Source organism: Lithobates pipiens, unplaced genomic scaffold (genome assembly GCF_037356315.1).
Source record: "Lithobates pipiens isolate NorthernLeopardFrog02 unplaced genomic scaffold, aLitPip1_a1.2 Scaffold_28, whole genome shotgun sequence".
NCBI classification, from domain to species: domain Eukaryota; kingdom Metazoa; phylum Chordata; class Amphibia; order Anura; family Ranidae; genus Lithobates; species Lithobates pipiens.
The window spans coordinates 89072717-89094184 of NW_027507789.1; the positions used below are offsets into that span (position 1 = coordinate 89072717).

The window sequence follows — 21468 nt, forward strand, 5'->3', positions numbered from 1 at the left end:
CGACACCATCTGCCGGTCAGACGTCTTATTTGCGATTGCCCGACGCGATGGAACTCAACCTTCTATATGCTTGATAGGCTGCTCCAGCAGAAACGTGCAGTTAACGTCTACCTGTATGAACTCTGCGAAAGAAACGGTTCTGGGGAGCTGGGTTTTTTTTCACCGCGCCAGTGGCTGCTCATGCGCGACACATGCAGACTTCTGCGGCCATTTGAGGAGATCACCAAACTGGTCAGTCGCAGCCATGGCGCCATCAGTGACATGGTACCTTATGCCTTCTTTCTGGAGCGTGCATTGCGTCGTGTCATTGATCAGGCTGTGGAGGAGCAGGAGCGGGAAGATGAGGAAGTCGCAATGCTGGATGAATTCCCAGGGGGGGCTACTCTATCTGAGACAAGTCAACAACAGGAGTCTGATGAGGAGTCAGAGGAGGATGGTGCCGGGGCGGATGAGCAGGAGCAAGAAGAGCATGCTTTAAACCTTTCTGGGATCCCTGTTGTGCGAGGATGGGGAGAGGAGAATGAAGAGGACGACATTATCCTGGATGATGAGCAGGAGCCAGGCCACCACACCGCTTCCACTTTAGTGCAAATGGGGGCCTTCATGCTCCAGTGTTTTAATAGGGACCCCCGTATAAAAAGCATGAGGGTCAAGGACCAGTACTGGGTGGCAACGTACTTAGACCCCCGGTACAAACACAAAATGGCGGAAATGTTACCGCCGTCGCAGAGGGCTGTCAGAATGCAGCACTTCCAGGCCTTGCTTCGAGAAATGCTGCATTCTGCTTTTGCGTGCGCTGGCAGAGGAGCAATTCCCACTCCCAGAGAAGGATTTGCGGGTACCAATCCAACAGCGCCTGCAAGAAGAGGCCGGTTTGAAGATGTGTTGGTGACTTCGGATATGAGGTCATTCTTTCAGCCGACCCATCGACAGGTGTCATCCGGATCCAGCATCAGGGAACGCCTAGACCGTCAGGTGTCCGACTACATTGGGTTAACGGCCGATGTGGACGCTCTGAGGAGTGATGAACCCCTAGACTACTGGGTGGGCAGGCTTGACCTCTGGCCAGAGCTTGCCCAATTTGCAATCGAACTGTTGGCTTGCCCCTCATCCAGTGTCCTGTCCGAAAGGACGTTCAGCGCAGCAGGGGGGATTGTGACCGATAAGCGTACTCGCCTAGCTCACCACAGTGTTAACTACCTCACATTTCTAAAAATGAATGAGGCATGGATCTCGGAGGAATTCAACACATGTGATCAGTAGACCATGTATATGTCTATAAACAATTTTTGGAATCAAGCACACAGACCTTCTTAATTCATTTGGCTCACTTCCCTGACCCAAAAAAGCACACCGTACTATATGCCCCTACCCTCCTCTTTGAAGAGGTTGAGCGGTGTCATATTTCTACTGGGGCTGCTTATTATGAGGGGTTCCCACCATCCCTGTGCTGTGCTGACTTCCTCCTGGGTGTTCTTATTATGAGGGGCTCCCACCATCCCTGTGCTGTGCTGACTTCCTCCTGGGGGTTCTTATTATGAGGGGATCACACCATCCCTGTGCTGTGCTGACTTCCTCCTGGGGGTTCTTATTATGAGGGGATCACACCATCCCTGTGCTGTGCTGACTTCCTCCTGGGGCTGCTTACGGTGCTGCTGTCAGCGCTGTATGTCACGGAGCTGCTGTCAGCGCTGTATGTCACGGAGCTGCTGTCAGCGCTGTATGTCACGGAGCTGCTGTCAGCGCTGTATGTCACGGAGCTGCTGTCAGCGCTGTATGTCACGGAGCTGCTGTCAGCGCTGTATGTCACGGAGCTGCTGTCAGCGCTGTATGTCACGGAGCTGCTGTCAGCGCTGTATGTCACGGAGCTGCTGTCAGCGCTGTATGTCACGGAGCTGCTGTCAGCGCTGTATGTCACGGTGCTGCTGTCAGCGCTGTATGTCACGGAGCTGCTGTCAGCGCTGTATGTCACGGAGCTGCTGTCAGTGCTGTATGTCACGGAGCTGCTGTCAGCGCTGTATGTCACGGAGCTGCTGTCAGCGCTGTATGTCACGGAGCTGCTGTCAGCGCTGTATGTCACGGTGCTGCTGTCAGCGCTGTATGTCACGGAGCTGCTGTCAGCGCTGTATGTCACGGAGCTGCTGTCAGTGCTGTATGTCACGGAGCTGCTGTCAGCGCTGTATGTCACGGAGCTGCTGTCAGCGCTGTATGTCACGGAGCTGCTGTCAGCGCTGTATGTCACGGAGCTGCTGTCAGCGCTGTATGTCACGGAGCTGCTGTCAGCGCTGTATGTCACGGAGCTGCTGTCAGCGCTGTATGTCACGGAGCTGCTGTCAGCGCTGTATGTCACGGTGCTGCTGTCAGCGCTGTATGTCACGGAGCTGCTGTCAGCGCTGTATGTCACGGAGCTGCTGTCAGTGCTGTATGTCACGGAGCTGCTGTCAGCGCTGTATGTCACGGAGCTGCTGTCAGCGCTGTATGTCACGGAGCTGCTGTCAGCGCTGTATGTCACGGAGCTGCTGTCAGCGCTGTATGTCACGGAGCTGCTGTCAGCGCTGTATGTCACGGAGCTGCTGTCAGCGCTGTATGTCACGGTGCTGATGTCAGTGCTCTGTATTACGGTGCTGCTGTCAGTGCTCTGTATCTCCTGCACCCTCTTGTTTGCCTACCCTGGTCCCTGACCTTCCCTCTCCTCCATTGCCTTCATTAGCTCCATAGTCCTGAATTGTCAGAACAATTTCCCAAATAAAAAAAAAATGCTTGTAGTTATCGATCCCAAATTCACCTCATACATGTATTATGCTATTGTCCAGGTGGTGGGACTACGTGCTACCCCCTAATAATTACCACGTGGCCGCAAATTCGACCTAAAGGTTTGCGAAATTCGCCTCCCATTGAAGTCAATGGAGCCCGCGGCGAACGGTCGTTTTCGCGAACGTTTGTGCCCGTTCGCGTTTCGCGTTCGCGAAACGTCCCGTCGGAAGTTCGTCCATCACTACCCAGGACGTTCTTCTGTATAATCTAGCCTATCTGTATACACTAGTGTATACAGACAGACTAGTGTATACAGAGGACCGACTAATGTGTACAGATAGGCTAGATTATACAGAAGAACGTCCTGGGTATGCAGAGCGCTCAGCTTCAAGGTATGGCCAATGTGAGTAATATGAGGGACACTCCTCACCCCCGCCCCCACCTACCAGATCTGACTTTCATCCCCTTGCCCTCTCTGCCCCGGTCATCTGGTGGCAGTTTTATGCACTCCCTGGCCCCCACCCATTCATAATCCTTACCGACCTTTCTTTCCGCTGCTCACAGAAACACACTGGATGACTTGTCTAATTAACCAACTTGTACAAGACACCGCTATCCTCCTGTCTGACACCGGTCCCCCTTGGAGGCTTTACCCCTCACTGTTTGGGTGGTCCCTGCCTCTCCCTGGATGCTCCACATATACCACAACGACATTGTCAGAGGGGCACCACTTGACAGGACACGGGGCTGTCATGCCGGTGGCATCTCCCATTGGAGGAAGGGATGATGGCCCCAACCCCTTGGCAGCAGGTTCTTTCATGTACAGACCAGGGCGGCTCATCTTCCCTTCTGGAGTCTTGACCTTAGATGGGGGATTTGCACTTTGGGGGGTCTGAGTGATACCTAATGCGCTGTACTGGAAGGGCTTGACATTCCCGCATATGTGTCCCCTCCCCCTGGATGTGCCCCTTGTCCCCCCCTCTGGCTCCCACCTACTCTTTGCCGACATTGCCTTCTGCAGCTTTCGGGGACCCTGGATGACTTATTTATTGAGCCTATTGGTACGAGACACTGCTTCCCTCCAGGGTGACTCTGGACCCCTCTGGAGGATTTACCCCTTACTGTTTGGGCAGTCCCAGCCTCCCTCTGGAGATGCAGGAGAGACACTAATTGGCGGGCCCCAGGACTGCTGCTCGGGTGAAGTCTCCCATTGGATGGAGGGATGGTGGCCCCAGCCCCTTGCCTGCCGGGTTTTCCATGCACCGACCAGGGCTGCTTCTCTTTCATCTTGATGTGGTGACCATGGAGGGGAGGAGTTGAAATTTATGGGGTCCGGGTGTTTGCTGCTGGGAGTGCGCTAAAGGACTTGACATTTCTGCATGTTTGTCCCCTCTCCCCTGTTTCCCCCCTCCCTTCCCCCCCTTCCCACCCTTCCCTTCCCTCCTTTCCCTCCCCCTTTCCCCCTTCCACTCCCCCTTTCCCCCCTTCCACTCCCCCTTTCCCCCCTTCCCTGCCCCTTTTCCCCCCGGGGCGTGGACGGGGGAGAGGGGGTAAGGAGAGGACAATCTGCCAAAGGGAGAAAGGCATTTGTTTGGGGACTGCATGTACTTTAGGGGTATGGGACGGGGGGTGGTGGATCCCATTCTGTGATGCCTTTTCTGTTGTGACGGGCTCCCTCATGCATGCCTACGTTTAGGGCGAGCCGAGGAGACCCCTCAGTGCTAACAGTTATATGCTCTACCTCTGTTTTGGTTATACTATTGTTTTTTGTTTCTTTGATGTTACTGATTGTCTTTTATTTGCATAGCGGTATCAGACGTGACATTTACCACTGCCGGGGCTGGGGGGACTAGGATTCGGGGGCTCCCTCTCCAACCTGTCTACCCAATTACCCAAGTAGGACAGCGCGTTAAACCCAGTGTACATCTGGTAAGCGCTATAGCATAATTGTGCTGTTTTAGTATACCCTTCCTGTACTGTTGAGTGCGGACAACCCTTAATTTCCCTCTCCCCCTGGGGTTGAGGTGCCCGGCCTCTTTTTCCCTTTACCTTTCCTTGCATTTGCCCTTCCTTTCTCCCCCTTAGTTCCCACCATGCATTACCTACCCAAAACCTACCTTGGTTCAACTTTCTTTGCTTTTCTCTGATGTCCCTCCCCGAGGAGCGATGGCAGACTCAGTCAAGGTCACCTCTCTAAACGTTAAGGGACTGAACTCCCCTGAAAAACGGTGGATCCTCCTGTGAGAACTGAACACATCCTGTACTGATGTGGCCTTTATACAAGAAACACATTTTAAAAATACTAGCCTCCCCTTTCTATGGTCGAGATCCTTCCCTAAGGTCTACCACTCTACTAACCCCTCCTCTCCATTCTGATCTCTAGCAGGCTCCCCTGGGTTCTCCAGGATTCTCTGGTGGACCCTGGGGGCCAATATCTTTTTCTTAGGGGCCACATTGGAGAGTGCCTTTTTACATTTGCCACTGTGTACGCTCCCAATGATCACCAAGACACGTTCCTCAGAACTACCCTGCACAGATGATGTGACTTTCGGGAGGGCCAATTGATATTAGGTGGGGACTTTAATGTCCCCTTTCGCCATCGGTTGACACTTCTGCCTCTTGCTCCTCGCTCCCTACCCCTCACCTAGGTCTCTATTCTGGCACCTTAATGAGAGCCTGCTCCAGATACCGGAAGTTTTAGCAGATGTGACCAGGGAATTGGACCTTTATTTCCAAGAAAACTAAAGCAGGACTGTGACCCGGGGATAATTTGGGAGGCTCACAAGTCAGTACTCCGCAGGGTACTTATCAGGCACGGGGCGCGCATCAAACGAGCACGGAAGGAACAGCTTGCTAATCTGTTTCGTGAACTTGCCTCTGTGGAAGCGAAACATAAACATACCCCCTTACGGACCTTAGAGATTGAATTGGGGACACTCCATACCCATATTGCTGTCCTACTCCATTATAAAGCGAAAGCGGCACTCCAGTTTTGTCGTAAACTGACGTAGGAGTCAGAGGACAAATGCAGAAAAATCTTAGCCAGGTCGGTAAAGGAGTTGAAATCTGGCTCTTACATACCACAGTTGATAGATGAGAATGGCCAGAGGGCCTCTACCCCAACCCAAATAGTCGAAGTCTTTGAAAAATGTTACTCTGATCTCTACAACCTGCCCGATTCAGGGTCTGGACAGGACAATATAGACAGATATGTAACCGGTTCTGGTCTACCAACCCTCTCATCGGAATCACGGGAGTACTTGGAGGACCCGATCACACTGGAAGAAGTCCAGACGGCCGTGGGACCTCCGAAGGTGGGTAAGGCTCCGGGCCCTGACGGATATACCGCACAATACTTTAAGACCTTCCTCCCTATTCTCGGCCCGCGCTTGGTGAATTTATTTAATACTCTGAGCTCGAATGGGGATTTTCCTGAGGATACCCTTAGAGCCCACATCTCGTTGATACCTAAGGAGGGCAAAGACCCGGGCCTATGTGGGAGCTACAGACCCATTTCCCTCCAAAATTCGGTCCTAAAACTATTCTCTAACTCCTCGCCACGTGATTGGCACATCACTTGTAGTCCCTTATACATATTGACCAGTTAGGTTTTATTCCCACCAGGGAAGATAGGGACAACACCACTAAGGTGCTTACCCTGATCCGTAAAGCAAAGTCATCTGGGACCCCTTGTCTTTTCATGAGTACTGATATTGACCAGTTAGGTTTTATTCCCACCAGGGAAGATAGGGACAACACCACTAAGGTGCTTACCCTGATCCGTAAAGCAAAGTCATCTGGGACCCCTTGTCTTTTCATGAGTACTGATGCCGAGAAGGCTTTTGATCGGGTCAAATGGACATTAATGTTCTCGGTCCTTCGCCATATAGGTCTGAGTGAACGGATGCTGGCATGGATAAGTAAGATATACTCACGTACTTACATTCCACCGGACATCGCGCGTACGTTTATGTTGAACTTCCCCCCACCCCTTGTCACTAAGATCCGCAGTTTGCTTCACGGGTGGCATTCTGGCCTCCATTCCTGGTTCAGCAGATGCAATCTCATTAAAATGAACATACTCCCTAAATTTACTTATCTTTTCCAAGCTCTCCCGATCCAGATTCCAGTCCTGTTTTTTAAGCAAGCTCAATCCTTGCTCACTCAATTTAACTGGGCCCACAAAAATCCCAGACTTAAGCGGTCACAGCTGACATTGTCTAAACAACAGGGAGGGTTGGTTCTCCCTAACTTGCGACGCTACTACCTGGCCTCCCATCTGGGGCGTGTATTGGACTGGAATCGAAACAAATTTTCTAAGCTCACTCCCGAATCCCGCTAAGAAGCGCCATGTGGTGCTATAAGTATTTACCCACAGAATTTATGTCACATCCCACTATAGGGGCTTAGTTGAAAGTCAGTCACCTGATCGCTACCCAAAACACACTCACGTCTTTGACTTCCCCCCTATTCCCTATACGTGGCCATCCAACCTTTGAACTGGGGACCCACTTAGAAATTCCAACCTAGACAATGCGTCTAAATTCGTCATTGATGGAAAATGGCCTTCTTTCTCAACCCTAACAGATCCGACAGGGCTTTTCCAACTGCCTTTTTGGAGAGCGGCCAACGACATCATTTTCTCCATTCCATCCCCAATCCTCAAACGTTCGCCCGCCCTCAGACGGAGTTTGAGACTCTATGCAGGAGCGAAGGCCCTTTGGCCCACATTCTCTCTCAAACAGATTACCCACACTTAACCTGTCTGGCCAACTGGGAAAAGGACCTTAATTGCTAATTTTCCCCAGCACAGAGACAACGCATTATCACTTTGGCTCTCAAAATGTCGCTGTGCACGAAGATACAGGAGACGAATTTTAAACTTCTCACCAGGTGGTATTTGACACCATCAAAGCTGCAGAAATGTTTCCCCTCTTCCTCGAACATATGCTGGAGGTGTGGAGAAGAAGAGGGCACGTTGCTGCACATTTTTTGGTCCTGCCTCAGCTTGGTGGACTTCTGGACAGAGATCCAATGCATGACACAAAAATTCACAGACTTCTCCATCCAGGAAGAGGCTGCATTCTTTCTCTTGTACCATTCACAGATTCCCATTAAGAAGTACAAAAAAATCTATTTTACGGCATGTGATTAATGCGGCGAAATCCTGCATCCCTCTCTATTGGAAAAAATGTTCCCCCCCTTTCATTACTCACTGGCTTAGGAAAATAGAGGACATTAAAAAAATGGAGGACTTGATCCTCACATCACAAGGTAAACAAGAATTTTTTAAACAAACCTGAGACATCTGGAATACCTTTATATTCTCGCTAGAAGGATGTCGCCTGCTACCGCCTTAGTGCTCTGAGCTTTCCTTGACTGGCCCCTTGGACAGTGGCTGCCATCGTGTCTCGTCCCCTCTTCTCCTTTCCTGATATTTCAATCCTTCTCTTTTCTGCCTTCCTCCCCTATCTCTCACCCCCTCCACCCCCTCTCTCTTTTGGAAAAAGTGGAAAATTGGGAATTACGGCCCCACACCACCCTCTGGATGGATTATGCTGGAGGGACCTGGGGTTTGTGTGACCCTGGATCTTGGTACAGTACTTTATCCATGCCTCAAATCATTGTGATTGATGGAAGGCAGACTCACAGTTGCGAATATACCTGTATCAAGTATTGTTCAGCTGCTTTTTGCTCTGTATTACTCTGTTGCATTATGTACTCGGGGGACCGTCTTCCCCTATTTGGAGAAAAAATTATATTTGAAAAAAAAAAGAAGCCTACGACACCTGGTATTTCCAGGCGGTCTCCCATCCAGGCATTAACCAGGCCCGACCCTGCTTAGCCTCCAAGATCAGACGAGATGGAACAGATTCAGGGTGATGTGGCCGTAGCCGATATCTTCAGGCACTCTCAACTCTCTTGACAAACACCAAGATGGTCACCTTGGAAACAAGCGGAAAAAAATAGGTCAACGGCAACAACATAAAAAGAAGCATCTGGAAATCCCAGGCGGTCTCCCATCCAGGTACTAAACTGGTCCCAACCCTGCTTAGCCTCTGAGATCAGATGAGATTGGGCTCTTTCAGGGTGGTGTGGCCGTAGGAGATTTCTTCAGGCACTCTCAACCTTGACGAACGCCAATATGGTCACCTTGGGAAACAAACAAAAAAATCAAGTCAACGCCAACAACATGAGAAGAAATCTACAGCACCTAGTATTCCCAGGTGGTCTCCCATCCAGGTATTAACAAGGCCCGACCCTGTTTAGTCCCTGAGATCAGACGAGATCTGGTGCTTTCAGGGTTATGTGGCCATAGGCGAGCTCTTCAGGCACTCTCAACCCTCTTGACAAACACCAAGATGGTCACCTTGGTAAACAAACAAAAATAAAAAACAAGTCAACGCCAACAACATAAAAAGAAGCCTTCAGCACCTAGTATTCCCAGGTGGTCTCCTATTCCAGGTACTAGCAAGGCCCGAATATGTTTAGCCTCTGAGATCAGAGGAGATTGGGCGCTTTCAGGCTTATGTGCCCATAGGCAATCTCTTTGGGCACTCTCAACCCTCTTGACAAATGCCAAGATGGTCACCTTGGGAAACAAGCGAAAAAAAACAGGTCAATGTCAACAACATAAAGAGAAGACTACGGCACCTGGTATTCCAAAGCCATCTCCCATCCAGGGACTAACTAGGCCCAACCCTTCTTAGCCTCAGAGATGAGAAAAGATAGGGCTCTTTCAGGGTGATGCTGCTGTAAGCGAACTCTTTGGGCACTCTCAACCCTCTTGACAAATGCCAAGATGGTCACCTTGGGAAACAAGCGAAAAAAAAAAAAAACGAATCAACGCCAACAACATAAAAAGAAGCCTACAATAACTGGTATTTCCAGGTGGTCTCCCATCCAGGTACTAACCAGGCCTGACTCTTCTTAGCCTCCAAGATCAGACGAGATTGGGTGCTTTCAGAGTGCTCGGACTCTTTCCCCATCACTAATGGGACAAGGCAGGAGTGCCCTCTGTCTCCCCTAATTTTTATTCTGACACTGGAACCACTTATGTGTCACGTTCGGAATGACCCAAATATTACTGGCATATCCAAACCCTCAGCACACCACAAAATTGCGGCGTACGCTGACAATCGAATTTTTTTCGTCTCCAATCCACACATTTCGCTTCCCAATATACTCGCGGCTCTCCGGCGATACGGCAGCCTATCAAACTATAAAATCAATTGCACCGTCGGCTGTATTGAATATATCGGTCCCGGATGGTGAGGCCAAGAGGCTACGCTCCGCTTTTCCATTCTACTGAGCTAAAAAATCTATACGTTACCTGGGCGTTGACATCGCAGTGGATTTGGCGCAATTGTACCCGCTTAATTTAGTCCCTCTCCTGAATAGACTGAAATCTGATTTGGGAAACTGGCATGCTTTAACACTGACCTGGTTCGGGCGCTGTAATGCATTCAAAATGACGGCCCTCCCGCGGATCTTATACTTGTTCCAGACATTACCGATCCGGTTACCCCCAATTTTTTTCAGACAACTGCAGGTGCTGCTCCGGGACTTTATTTGGGCGCGCAAACCGCCCAGAGAACATTTGCAATTGCTTGCCAGACTAAAGGACAAGGGGGGTCTGGGTCTCCCAGATCTCAGACAATACTACAGAGCGACTCTGCTAGCTAGAGTCATTGATTGGCATTGTAATGGCCCACACAAGCAGTGGGTGGAGATGGAGATTGAGGATGGATCCATTCCCCTTTTGACCTCCCCGTGGCTCCTGTCCTCCCTACCAAAAGACCTCAGAGATCACCCCGTAGTGGGAGCTACGTTGGCTGTTGTGCGGAGGTTGTTCAGCTGCACACACATTGCTCCCCTGCTGTCACCAATGACTCCGGTTATAGGTAATCCAGACTTCCCACCGGGATTTACCAACAAGAAACTGCGACAGTTGACAGTGGTGGGGAAACAGCGTCTGGGAAAGGTGTGGCCCTCGGGAGGGCTCCCGACCACGCAAACTGTCGCTGAGCTCTTGACAAATTCCAAGATGATCACTTTGGGAAACAAGCGAAAAAAAACGGTCAACACCAACAACATAAAAATAAGCCTGCGGCATCTGGAAAACCCAGGCGGTCTCCCATCCAGGTACAAACCATGCCCAACCCTGCTTAGCCTCTGAGACCAAACGAGATTCAGGGTGTTGTGCTCGTAGGCAATTTCTTTGTGCACTCTCAACCCTCTTGACACATGCCAAGATGGTCACCTTGGGAAACAAGGGAAAAAAAACAGGTCAACGCCGACAACATAATGAGAAGCCTACGGCACCTGGTATTCCCAAGCTGTCTCCCATCCAGGTACTAACCAGGCACATCGCTGCTTAGCCTCCGAGATCAGATGAGATTGGGCTCTTTCAGGGTGATTTAGCCGTAGGCACTCTCTTTGGGCACTCTGAAGCCTCTTGACAAAGGCCAAGATGGTCACCTTGGGAAGCAAGCTAAAAAAACAGGTCAAAGGCAACAACATAAAAAGAAGCCTACGGCATCCAGTATTCCCAGGCGATCTCCCAATCAAGACACTAACCAGACCAGATCCTTCTATGGCACCTGGTCTTCCCAGGCAGTCTCCCATCCAGGTACTAACCAGGCCTGACGCTGCTTAGCCTCTGAAATCAGACGAGATCGAGTGCTTTCAGGTTGATGTGGCCGTAAGCGTTCTATTCAAGACACGCCCAACCCTCTTGACAAACACCAAGATGGTCGCCTTGAGAAACAAGCAAAAAAAACAGGTCAAAGCCAACAACATAAAAAGAAGCCTATGGGCTTACAGCGGACCTTAAAAGATGGGACCCACTAGCTCTGTCATGGTTCGGACGCTGTAATGTGTTGAAGATGAACGCGATGCCACGACTTCTGTATCTACTACAAGCCTTACCTATCAAAATACCCCAGACTTTCTTTCATGCGGTTCGCTCAATCTTTATCAAGTTCCTCTGGCGCGGAAAACATATGCGTATTGGTAGGGCAATGCTATTGCGACCGAAATTGCGGGGAGGTATTGGCTTCCCGGACCCTGCTCTATATTATACAGCGACGCACATGACACCGGTGGTTGACTGGTGCCGGTGTTCTGCCATATACTGTCCGGCCATGATATAGTGTCCGCGCCGTCCTGCGCATGCACAGTACGGAGCAGACGAAGCTTCGGAAAATCTCCGAAGCTGAACGGTGCCTGCGCGGTGAGTGGAGGTGGTAGCCCCACCATCCAGGCGGACATAGGGTTGTGAATATTAGAGGGCCCCTCGCAAGCGAGCTTCGCTCGCCACGCTTCGGGCTCGGCCTCGCTGCGCTCGGCTCTTTTATATTCTTACTCTATGTCCACTTGGATAGTGGGGATAGAACCTGGACTCAGTGCGCAGGCGCCGTTCATGCTCGGCAATTTTCGGAATCTGTGTTGCTGTGTACTGCGCATGAGCAGTACACAGCGGACACTATCCGATGGGGGACCATATGTGATAAGGCACCGGCATGGGGAACTGAAGCTATGGGTCAAGCTAGAGCAGGAGATGGCGCGGGTTCCACTGGCTGGTCTGCCTTGGGCGGGGAGGCCATTGGAGCCCTGTGTGACTACTCACCCGTTAATTGGCCCCTCGCTCGCCGAGATGGATAGTTTTTTTCACCTTTCCCACCTGACTAACTTCCCTTCTCCTATGACCCCAATTATTGGACATCCTAGATTCCCTCTGGGCCTGTCTGACCAGGCCTTTACCAGGCAAGCCCCGAAAGGGCTTCTGAGAGCAGCCCTATTTCTTGGACCCACGGGCTTGATTCCCATGGGGACCATACTGCTAGAGCAAGTACCTGTTGCATTGGATAGCTGGAGAGCTAGACAGTTAATCCATTTCCTCGGATCACTACCTAACCATTCGTTCTTCTATGGACAATTCCACCCCTTCGAGGAACTTTGCCTGGATGGTGGCCCAATTCGTGGTTCCCTCTCTAGGTCCTACCAAATCCTGACAGACGCACAATCCTCCACGGATCCACCCTTCCTAGCTAAATGGAAAAGGGACTTACAAACTACATTCTCCAAACCACAGAAGGACAGAATACTCTTTTTCGCCCATAAGTCGTCACTCTGCAGTAAATATCAGGAGATTTCCTTAGCCAATGATCCCGCAGCAGTGGTTCTCAATCTAACTCCTATGTCGAGAAAGCGTTATCATAAGTCCTTACTTAAACATCTCCTCAATGCAGCTAGGGCCTGCATCCCAAGTCAGTGGAAAGAGCAATCTGCTCCAATGGTGACCCAGTGGTTCGCAAAGGTAAATGATATTGAACAAATGGAAGACCTGACTGCCACAATGAGGGATAAAACGGAGGAGCATGGGAACAGATGGTTCTACTGGACCCAGTTTCGCTTTTCGGAAGAATACCTCGGCGAGACATAGTAAGCTCATGGTGATCGTTGGAGATCGCTGTTCCAAACGTTGGACACCTGATGAGCTGGTGAGCCGAGGGCGTCTCTTGCTCCCTGGGAGGGGACATCACCCTATCCACTCTACCCACGACACCCCCTTACCCCTTCTTTTCCTTTTCTGACATTTCCTTCCCCAATCTTCTCTTTCCCCTTCTCCCTCCTTTCAGTTCTACTATTTCCCTTCTTAACTCAAAAAAGGGAAAAGAAAATGGTATGTTCCGACCCCATTTGACTACTACACAATACTCTTCCCCTATCTATGGATATCTAAACTCTTCGAGGGTAGCAGGGCTAGAATCAATAATATTTTAAGTGGTAGAGGATCCCAACGAGATGGAGCTTTAATCTCATCTTGATATGACCGCAAAGCTGTACACGTGCTATTCTCCTCAGACTTCTTACCATTGGCTCTGATATCCATGCAATATGATCGTTTGTTTGTAACTATTTGTATCACACATTCTGTGAAGTTGCCTTTGCATTGTATGTCGCATCCTACTAAATAAAAAAAATAAAAAAAGAAGCCTTTGGCACCTGGTATTCCCAGGCGGTCTCCCATCCAGGTACTAACCAGGCCCGACACTGTTTAGCATCCGAGATCAGACGAGATTGGGCGCTTTCAGGGTGATGGGGCCGTAGGCGTCACTTTCTTCTGGCCATACAAAGGGCCCCCTAGACTCCTAGAGACCTGACACCCTATGAATCCATCTGTCACAAAAGGGAACCTGTGCGACACACCCTCTCCCTCCTGTACAACCTATTGAGTAGTCAGGAGGAGGAGTCGACCCCCACCATTTATCCACAAATGGGAGAGGGACTTAGGCATCACATTTACCCCACAACAGATAGGGAAGATCCTGACCTTAGTACATAAAGCTTCCATCGCAAACCAATATCAAGAATCAGGATACAAGATAGTCTCACGCTGGTATAGAGTCCCATACCTTCTGAATAAAATGGATAGATCGATCCCGGATGTTTGTTGGAAGTGAAATTCAGATACGGGGACCATGGGACACCTTTTCTGGGCATGCCCGGCCTTGAGGAACTTTTGGGTTCCCAGCAGCATGCCTTCTTCACTTGACCGAACAGCCTGTTCGAAAATACAAAAAAACCCTCACGATGCAAATCCTGAATGCCGCCTGGGCCTGCATTCCCACACTGTGGAGGCAGCCTCAGCCCCCATCCAAGGTGCTGTCGTATTCCAAAGTCAATCATATTCTCCGGATGGAAGAATTGACCGCCACCCTTCACAACACTGAAGAGGCATTTAGTGTTACATGGAGGCCCTGGAGGTATTTTACTGGTACTCGAGACTACATTCGGGAGGTGAGCAGTGCCTCTGTCCCAGAAAACAACTGAACATCTAACGTTTACCTACGTAGGCCATGTCTGCTCTGGGTGGCATCCCCCCCCCCTCCCTTTTTGTCTTTATTTTTCTTTTTTTCCCCGCCGCCATCCCCCCACCTCCTCTCTCTCCGTCTTTACACTCTCTTCTTCCCCCGTCCTCTCTTTTGACTATGCCTTGTCTCCTTACTAGCCTTCGGGACCCAGAAGAACCCCAGGGTTCTGGACATGGCGGTCTCCCACCCAGGTACAAACCAGGCCCAACCCTGCTTAGCCTCTTAGAGCAAACGAGATTGGGCGCTTTCAGGGTGTTGTGCCCGTAGGAAATTTCTTTGTGCACTCTCAACCCTCTTGACAAATGCCAAGATGGTCACCTTGGGAAACAAGGGGAAAAAAACAGGTCAAAGCCAACAACATAAAAAGAATCCTACGGCATCCGGTATTCCCAGGCGATCTCCCAATCAAGACACTAACCAGGCCAGATCCTTCTATGTCACCTGGTCTTTCCAGGCAGTCTCCCATCCAGGTACTAACCAGGCCTGACGCTGCTAAGCCTCTGAAATCAGACGAGATTGGGTGCTTTTAGGGTGATGTGGCCGTAAGCGTTCTCTTCAAGACACGCCCAACCCTCTTGACAAACGCCAAGATGGTCACCTTGTTTAGAGGTGTGTAGAGTGGTAGACCTTAGGGAAGGATCTCGACCATAGAAAGGGGGGGCTAGTATTATTAAAATGTGTTTCTTGTATAAAGGCCACATCAGTACAGGATGTGTTCAGTTTTCCCAGGAGGATCCACCGTTTTTCAGGGGAGTTCAGTCCCTTAACGTTTAGAGAGGTGACCTTGACTGAGTCTCCCATCGCTCCTCGGGGAGGGGGAGGGGGACGTCAGAGAAAAGCAAAGAAAGTTGAACCAAGGTAGGTTTTGGGTAGGTAATGCATGGCGGGAACTAAGGGGGAGAAAGGAAGGGCAAATGGAAGGAAAGGTAAAGGGAAAAAGAGGCCGGGCACCCCAACCCCAGGGGGAGAGGGAAATTAAGGGTTAACGGCACTCAACAGTACAGGAAGGGTATACTAAAACAGCACAATTATGCTATAGCGCTTACCAGATGTACACTGGGTTTAAAGCGCTGTCCTACTTGGGTTATTGGGTAGACAGGTCGGAGAGGGAGCCCCCGAATCCTAGTCCCCCCAGTCCCGGCAGTGGTAAATGTCACGTCTGATACCGCTATGCAAATAAAAGACAATCAGTAACATCAAAGAAACAAAAAACAATAGTATAACCAAAACAGAGGTAGAGCATATAACTGTCAGCACTGAGGGGTCTCCTCGGCTCGCCCTAAACATAGGCATGCACGAGGGAGCCCGTCACAACAGAAAAGGCATCACAGAATGGGATCCACCACCCCCCATCCCATACCCCTAAAGTACATGCAGTCCCCGAACAAATGCATTTCTCCCTTTGGCAGATTGTCCTCTCCTTACCCCCTCTCCCCTGTCCACGCCCCGGGGGGAAAAGGGGCAGGGAAGGGGGGAAAGGGGGAGTGGAAGGGGGGAAAGGGGGAGTGGAAGGGGGAAAGGGGGAGGGAAAGGAGGGAAGGGAAGGGTGGGAAGGGGGGGAAGGGAGGGGGGAAACAGGGGAGAGGGGACAAACATGCAGAAATGTCAAGTCCTTTAGCGCACTCCCACCAGCAAACACCCGGACCCCATAAATTTCAACTCCTCCCCTCCATGGTCACCACATCAAGATGAAAGAGGAGCAGCCCTGGTCGGTGCATGGAAAATCCGGCAGGCAAGGGGCTGGGGCCACCATCCCTCCATCCAATGGGAGACTTCACCCGAGCAGCAGTCCTAGGGCCCGCCAATTAGTGTCTCTCCTGCATCGCCATCGGGGGCTGTGTAGAGCATCCAGAGGGAGGCTGGGACCGCCCAAACAGTAAGGGGTAAATCCTCCAGGGGGGTCCAGAGTCACCCTGGTGGGAAGCAGTGTCTCGTACCAATAGGCTCAATAAATAAGTCATCCAGGGTCCCCGAAAGCTGCAGAAGGCAATGTCAGCAAAGAGTAGGTGGGAGTCAGAGGGGGGGACAAGGGGCGCATCCAGGGGGAGGGGACACATATGCGGGAATGTCAAGCCCTTCCAGTACAGCGCATTAGGTATCACTCAGACCCCCCAAAGTGCAACTCCCCCATCTAAGGTCAAGACTCCAGAAGGGAAGATGAGCCGCCCTGGTCTGTACATGAAAGAACCTGCTGCCAAGGGGTTGGGGCCATCATCCCTTCCTCCAATGGGAGATGCCACCGGAATGAAAGCCCTGTGTCCTGTCAAGTGGTGCCCCTCTGACAATGTCGTTGTGGTATATGTGGAGCATCCAGGGAGAGGCAGGGACCACCCAAACAGTGAGGGGTAAAGCCTCCAAGGGGGCCGGTGTCAGACAGGAGGATAGCTGTGTCTTGTACAAGTTGGTTAATTAGACAAGTCATCCAGTGTGTTCCTGTGAGCAGCGGAAAGAAAGGTCGGTAAGGATTATGAATGGGTGGGGGCCAGGGAGTGCATAAAACTGCCACCAGATGACCGGGGCAGAGAGGGTAAGGGGATGAAACTCAGATCTGGTAGGTGGGGGCGGGGGTGAGGAGTGTCCCTCATATTACTCACGTTGGCCATACCTTGAAGCTGAGCGCTCTGCATACCCAGGACGTTCTTCTGTATAATCTAGCCTATCTGTATACATTAGCCTGTCTTTTGTACACATTAGTCGGTCCTCTGTATACACTAGTCTGTCTGTATACACTAGTGTATACAGATAAACTAGATTATACAGAAGAACGTCCTGGGTATGCAGAGATGGAGGCTAGGGTATACAGAGAGAGAGGCTAGAGTATGCATACTTGCATATATACAGACGGACTAGTGTATACAGAAGACCGGCTAGTTTATATAGGGAGGCTAATGTGTGCAAAAGACAGGCTAGTGTATACAAATAGGCTAGATTATAGAGAAGAACATCTTGGGTATGCAGAGAGAGAGGCTGGGTTACACAGAGAGGCTGGTGTATGCAGGCTTGCTAGTGTATACAGACGGACTAGTGTATAGAGAGGCTTGGGTATACAGAGAGCTAATGTATAAAGAGCAGCTAGTGTATACAAAAGACATCCAAGGGTATAAAGAGAGACTCGTGTATGCAGAAGACCGGCTAGTTTATACAGAGAGGCTAAAGTGTACAAAACACAGGCTAGATTATACAGAAGAACGTCATGGTTATGCAGAGATGGAGGCTAGGGTATACAGAGAGAGAGACTGTGTTACACAGAGAGGCAGGAGTATGCAGACTTGCTAGTGTATACAGATGGACTAGTGTATACAGTAGACCGGCTAGTTTATACAGAGAGGCTAATGTGTACAAAAGACAGGCTAGTGTATACAGATAGGCTAGATTATACATAAGAAGGTCCTGGTTATGCAAGAGATGAAGGCTAGGGTATGCAGAGAGAGAGGCTTGGTTACACAGACTTGCTAATGTATACAGACGGACTAGTGTATACAGAGGACCGGCTAGTTTATATAGAGAGGCTAATGTGTACAAAAGACAGGCTAGTTTATACAGATAGGCTAGATAATACAAAAGAACGTCCTGGGTATGCAGAGATGGAGGCTAGGGTATACAGAGAGAGAGTGAGGCTGGGTTACACAGAGAGGCAGGAGTATGCAGACTTGCTAGGGTATACAGAGAGAGAGGCTAGAGTATGCATACTTGCTAGTGTATACAGGGGGACTAGTGTAATACAGAAGACCGGTTAGTTTATACAGAGAGGCAAATGTGTACAAAAGACAGGCTAGTGTATACAAATAGGCTAGATTATAGAGAAGAACGTCCTGGGTATGCAGAGATGGATGGCTAGTGTATACAGATAGGCTAGATTATACAGATAGGCTAGATTATAGAGAAGAACGTCCTGGGTATGCAGAGAGAGCAGTTGGGTTACAAAGAGAGGCTAGTGTATGCAGACTTGCTAGTGTATACCGGTGCACTAGTGTATACAGAGAGGCTTGGGTATACAGAGAGCTAATGTATAAAGAGATGCTTAGTGTATACCGACGGACTAGTGTATACAGAGGACCGGCTAGTTTATACAGAGAGGTTAATGTGTACAAAAGACAGGCTAGTTTATACAGATAGGCTAGATTATACAGAAGAACGTCCTTGGTATGCAGAGATGGAGGCTAGGGTATACAGAGAGAGAGAGCGAGGCTGGGTCACACAGAGAGGCAGGAGTATGCAGACTTGCTAGTGTATACAGATGGACTAGTGTATACAGTAGACCGGCTAGTTTACACAGAGAGGCTAATGTGTACAAAAGACAGGCTAGTGTATACAGATAGGCTAGATTATGCAGAAGAAGGTCCTGGTTTATGCAAGAGATGGAGGCTAGGGTATGCAGAGAGAGAGGCTTGGTTACACAGACTTGCTAATGTATACAGACGGACTAGTGTATACAGAGTACCGGCTAGTTTATACAGAGAGGTTAATGTGTACAAAAGACAGGCTAGTTTATACAGATAGGCTAGATTATACAGAAGAACGTCCTGGGTATGCAGAGATGGAAGCTAGGGTATACAGAGAGAGAGAGAGCGAGGCTGGGTTACACAGAGAGGCAGGAGTATGCAGACTTGCTAGTGTATACAGATGGACTAGTGTATACAGTAGACCGGCTAGTTTACACAGAGAGGCTAATCTGTACAAAAGACAGGCTAGTGTATACAGATAGGCTAGATTATACAGAAGAAGGTCCTGGTTTATGCAAGAGATGGAGGCTAGGGTATGCAGAGAGAGAGGCTTGGTTACACAGACTTGCTAGTGTATACAGACGGACTAGTGTATACAGAGGACCGGCTAGTTTATACAGAGAGGTTAATGTGTACAAAAGACAGGCTAGTTTATACAAATAGGCTAGATTATAGAGAAGAACGTCCTGGGTATGCAGAGATGGAGGCTGGGTTACACAGAGAGGCTAGTGTATGCAAGCTTGCTAGTGTATACAGTAGACCAGCTAGTTTATACAGGGAGGCTAATGTCTACAGAAGACCGGCTAGTGTATACACATAGACTAGATTATAGAGAAGAACGTCCTGGGTATGCAGAGATGGAAGCTAAGGTATACAGAGAGAGAAGTTTAGTTACAAAGAGAGGATAGTGTAGGCAGACTTGCTAGTGTATACCGGTGGACTAGTGTATACAGAGAGGCTTGGGTATACAGAGAGCTGTATATGTATATGTATATGTATAAAGAGATGCTAGTGTATACAAAAGACAACCAAGAGTAGACAGTGAGGATCGTGTATACAGAAGACCGGCTACAGAGAAGCTAATTTGTACAAAAGACAGGCTAGTGTATACAGATAGGCTAGATTATACAGAGGAAGGTCCTGGGTATGCAGAGATGTAGGCTAGGGAATCCAGAGAGAGACTGTGTTACACAGAGAGGCTAGAGTATGCAGAAGAACGGCTATTTTTTTTACAGATAGGCTTGTGTATACAGAAGACAGTCTGGGGAATTCAGTGAGGCTAGATACACTAGCCTCACTGAATTCCCCAGACTGTCTTCTGTATACACAAGCCTATCTGTAAAAAAAAATAGAGGGTGGGACACCGAGACTATTGTAAAAAGAAGGCAGGCTAGTGTATATAGATTACGGGCACCTGTATACAGAAGACAGAGAGGCTAGTCTATATTGAGTGGCTGGTGTACACAGAGAGATTAATGTATACAGAAAAGCTAGCGTGTAAAGAAGACAGGACTTTATTTTTTGCTAATGCAACTACTTTTGAAACATATAAAGTGCTTTTTTCATATTTTGGTGCTGTTAAAAAGTGGTGTATTGTCAGTGGTGATATCAATGTGACAGTTAATGTGGAGAACTACAACTATTCAAAATAGAGCAAAAGAGTGCTAAGTTTATTTTGTTAAGTCATTGACTGATAGACGTTAAGTAATTGGCCGTTATTGGTTTGGCAGTACATGGTTTATTTTGATGTAAGATAGTTTTATTCTCTACTTATAGCCGAGTTTTAGACGACTTTATTATTAGCATTATTCGTATTATTCATATATATTATGCAGAGTGTAAGTATTGCAGTGAGACGATATTGCTTTTAAAAGATTTGTATTATTATACATAGCATTGTTAGCAGACCAATAGGACAATTTACATGGCTTAATATTGCAGAGCGTAATTTATCAGGAAAGAGATTCAAAGCTTTAGTTGCAGTAGCTTCATAAATCTGAGAAATCGTTGCATTACTCTAAATTTAAAATATGTTCCGGCAGCACTGAAAAGACGATATTAGATGAGTGATCTACACATTTCGTTTACTATTTCACTATACCGGCTAAATGTTAATATGTTAATATGTGCTGCGTGTAAGGTAGAAATTTGATGGTTTAGTGTGAGCTGGTTTACCAGGATTTAGAGATAGTAATCTGGTTATACTAGTAATAAATATAGCAAAATAACTATAACGGGTTTAAGTGGAAATACACGAAATAACAGCAACAACGTGTGTAGGTTTTTATCAATCAAGTTCATTACGTGTCTTTAATCATGTAGTGAATATACCCCAATATTGGAGCACAAGGATGAGAAAGCATAATAACTAACCGAGGATGACATGGCAAAAAGACAAACTGCATTAGAAATGTGAATATGAATTAGAGTTGAAATGCCAATCGCCACGGCTACGTACAGCAAAGTGTGAGCTAAGCAGCTAAATATTCTGCAATAGCAGAGATTAAGTATTGCAGTCGAAATGAGATCGGAAGCGTTAGTTGCAGTAGCTCCAAAATGACTGAGAAATCATTTCATTACTCTAAATGTAAAAGTTATCCCGGTAGCACTGA

The 21468-nt window shown here is 48.9% G+C and overlaps 3 pseudogenes; all 3 read right to left on the reverse strand.

Annotated features, from left to right (window-relative positions):
- Positions 1–8956: 8956 nt before the first annotated feature.
- LOC143937058 (5S ribosomal RNA) lies at positions 8957–9075 on the reverse strand (annotated as a pseudogene).
- A 1992-nt stretch (positions 9076–11067) lies between these two features.
- On the reverse strand, positions 11068–11186 carry LOC143937659 (5S ribosomal RNA; annotated as a pseudogene).
- A 2566-nt stretch (positions 11187–13752) lies between these two features.
- LOC143937417 (5S ribosomal RNA) lies at positions 13753–13871 on the reverse strand (annotated as a pseudogene).
- Positions 13872–21468: the final 7597 nt, after the last annotated feature.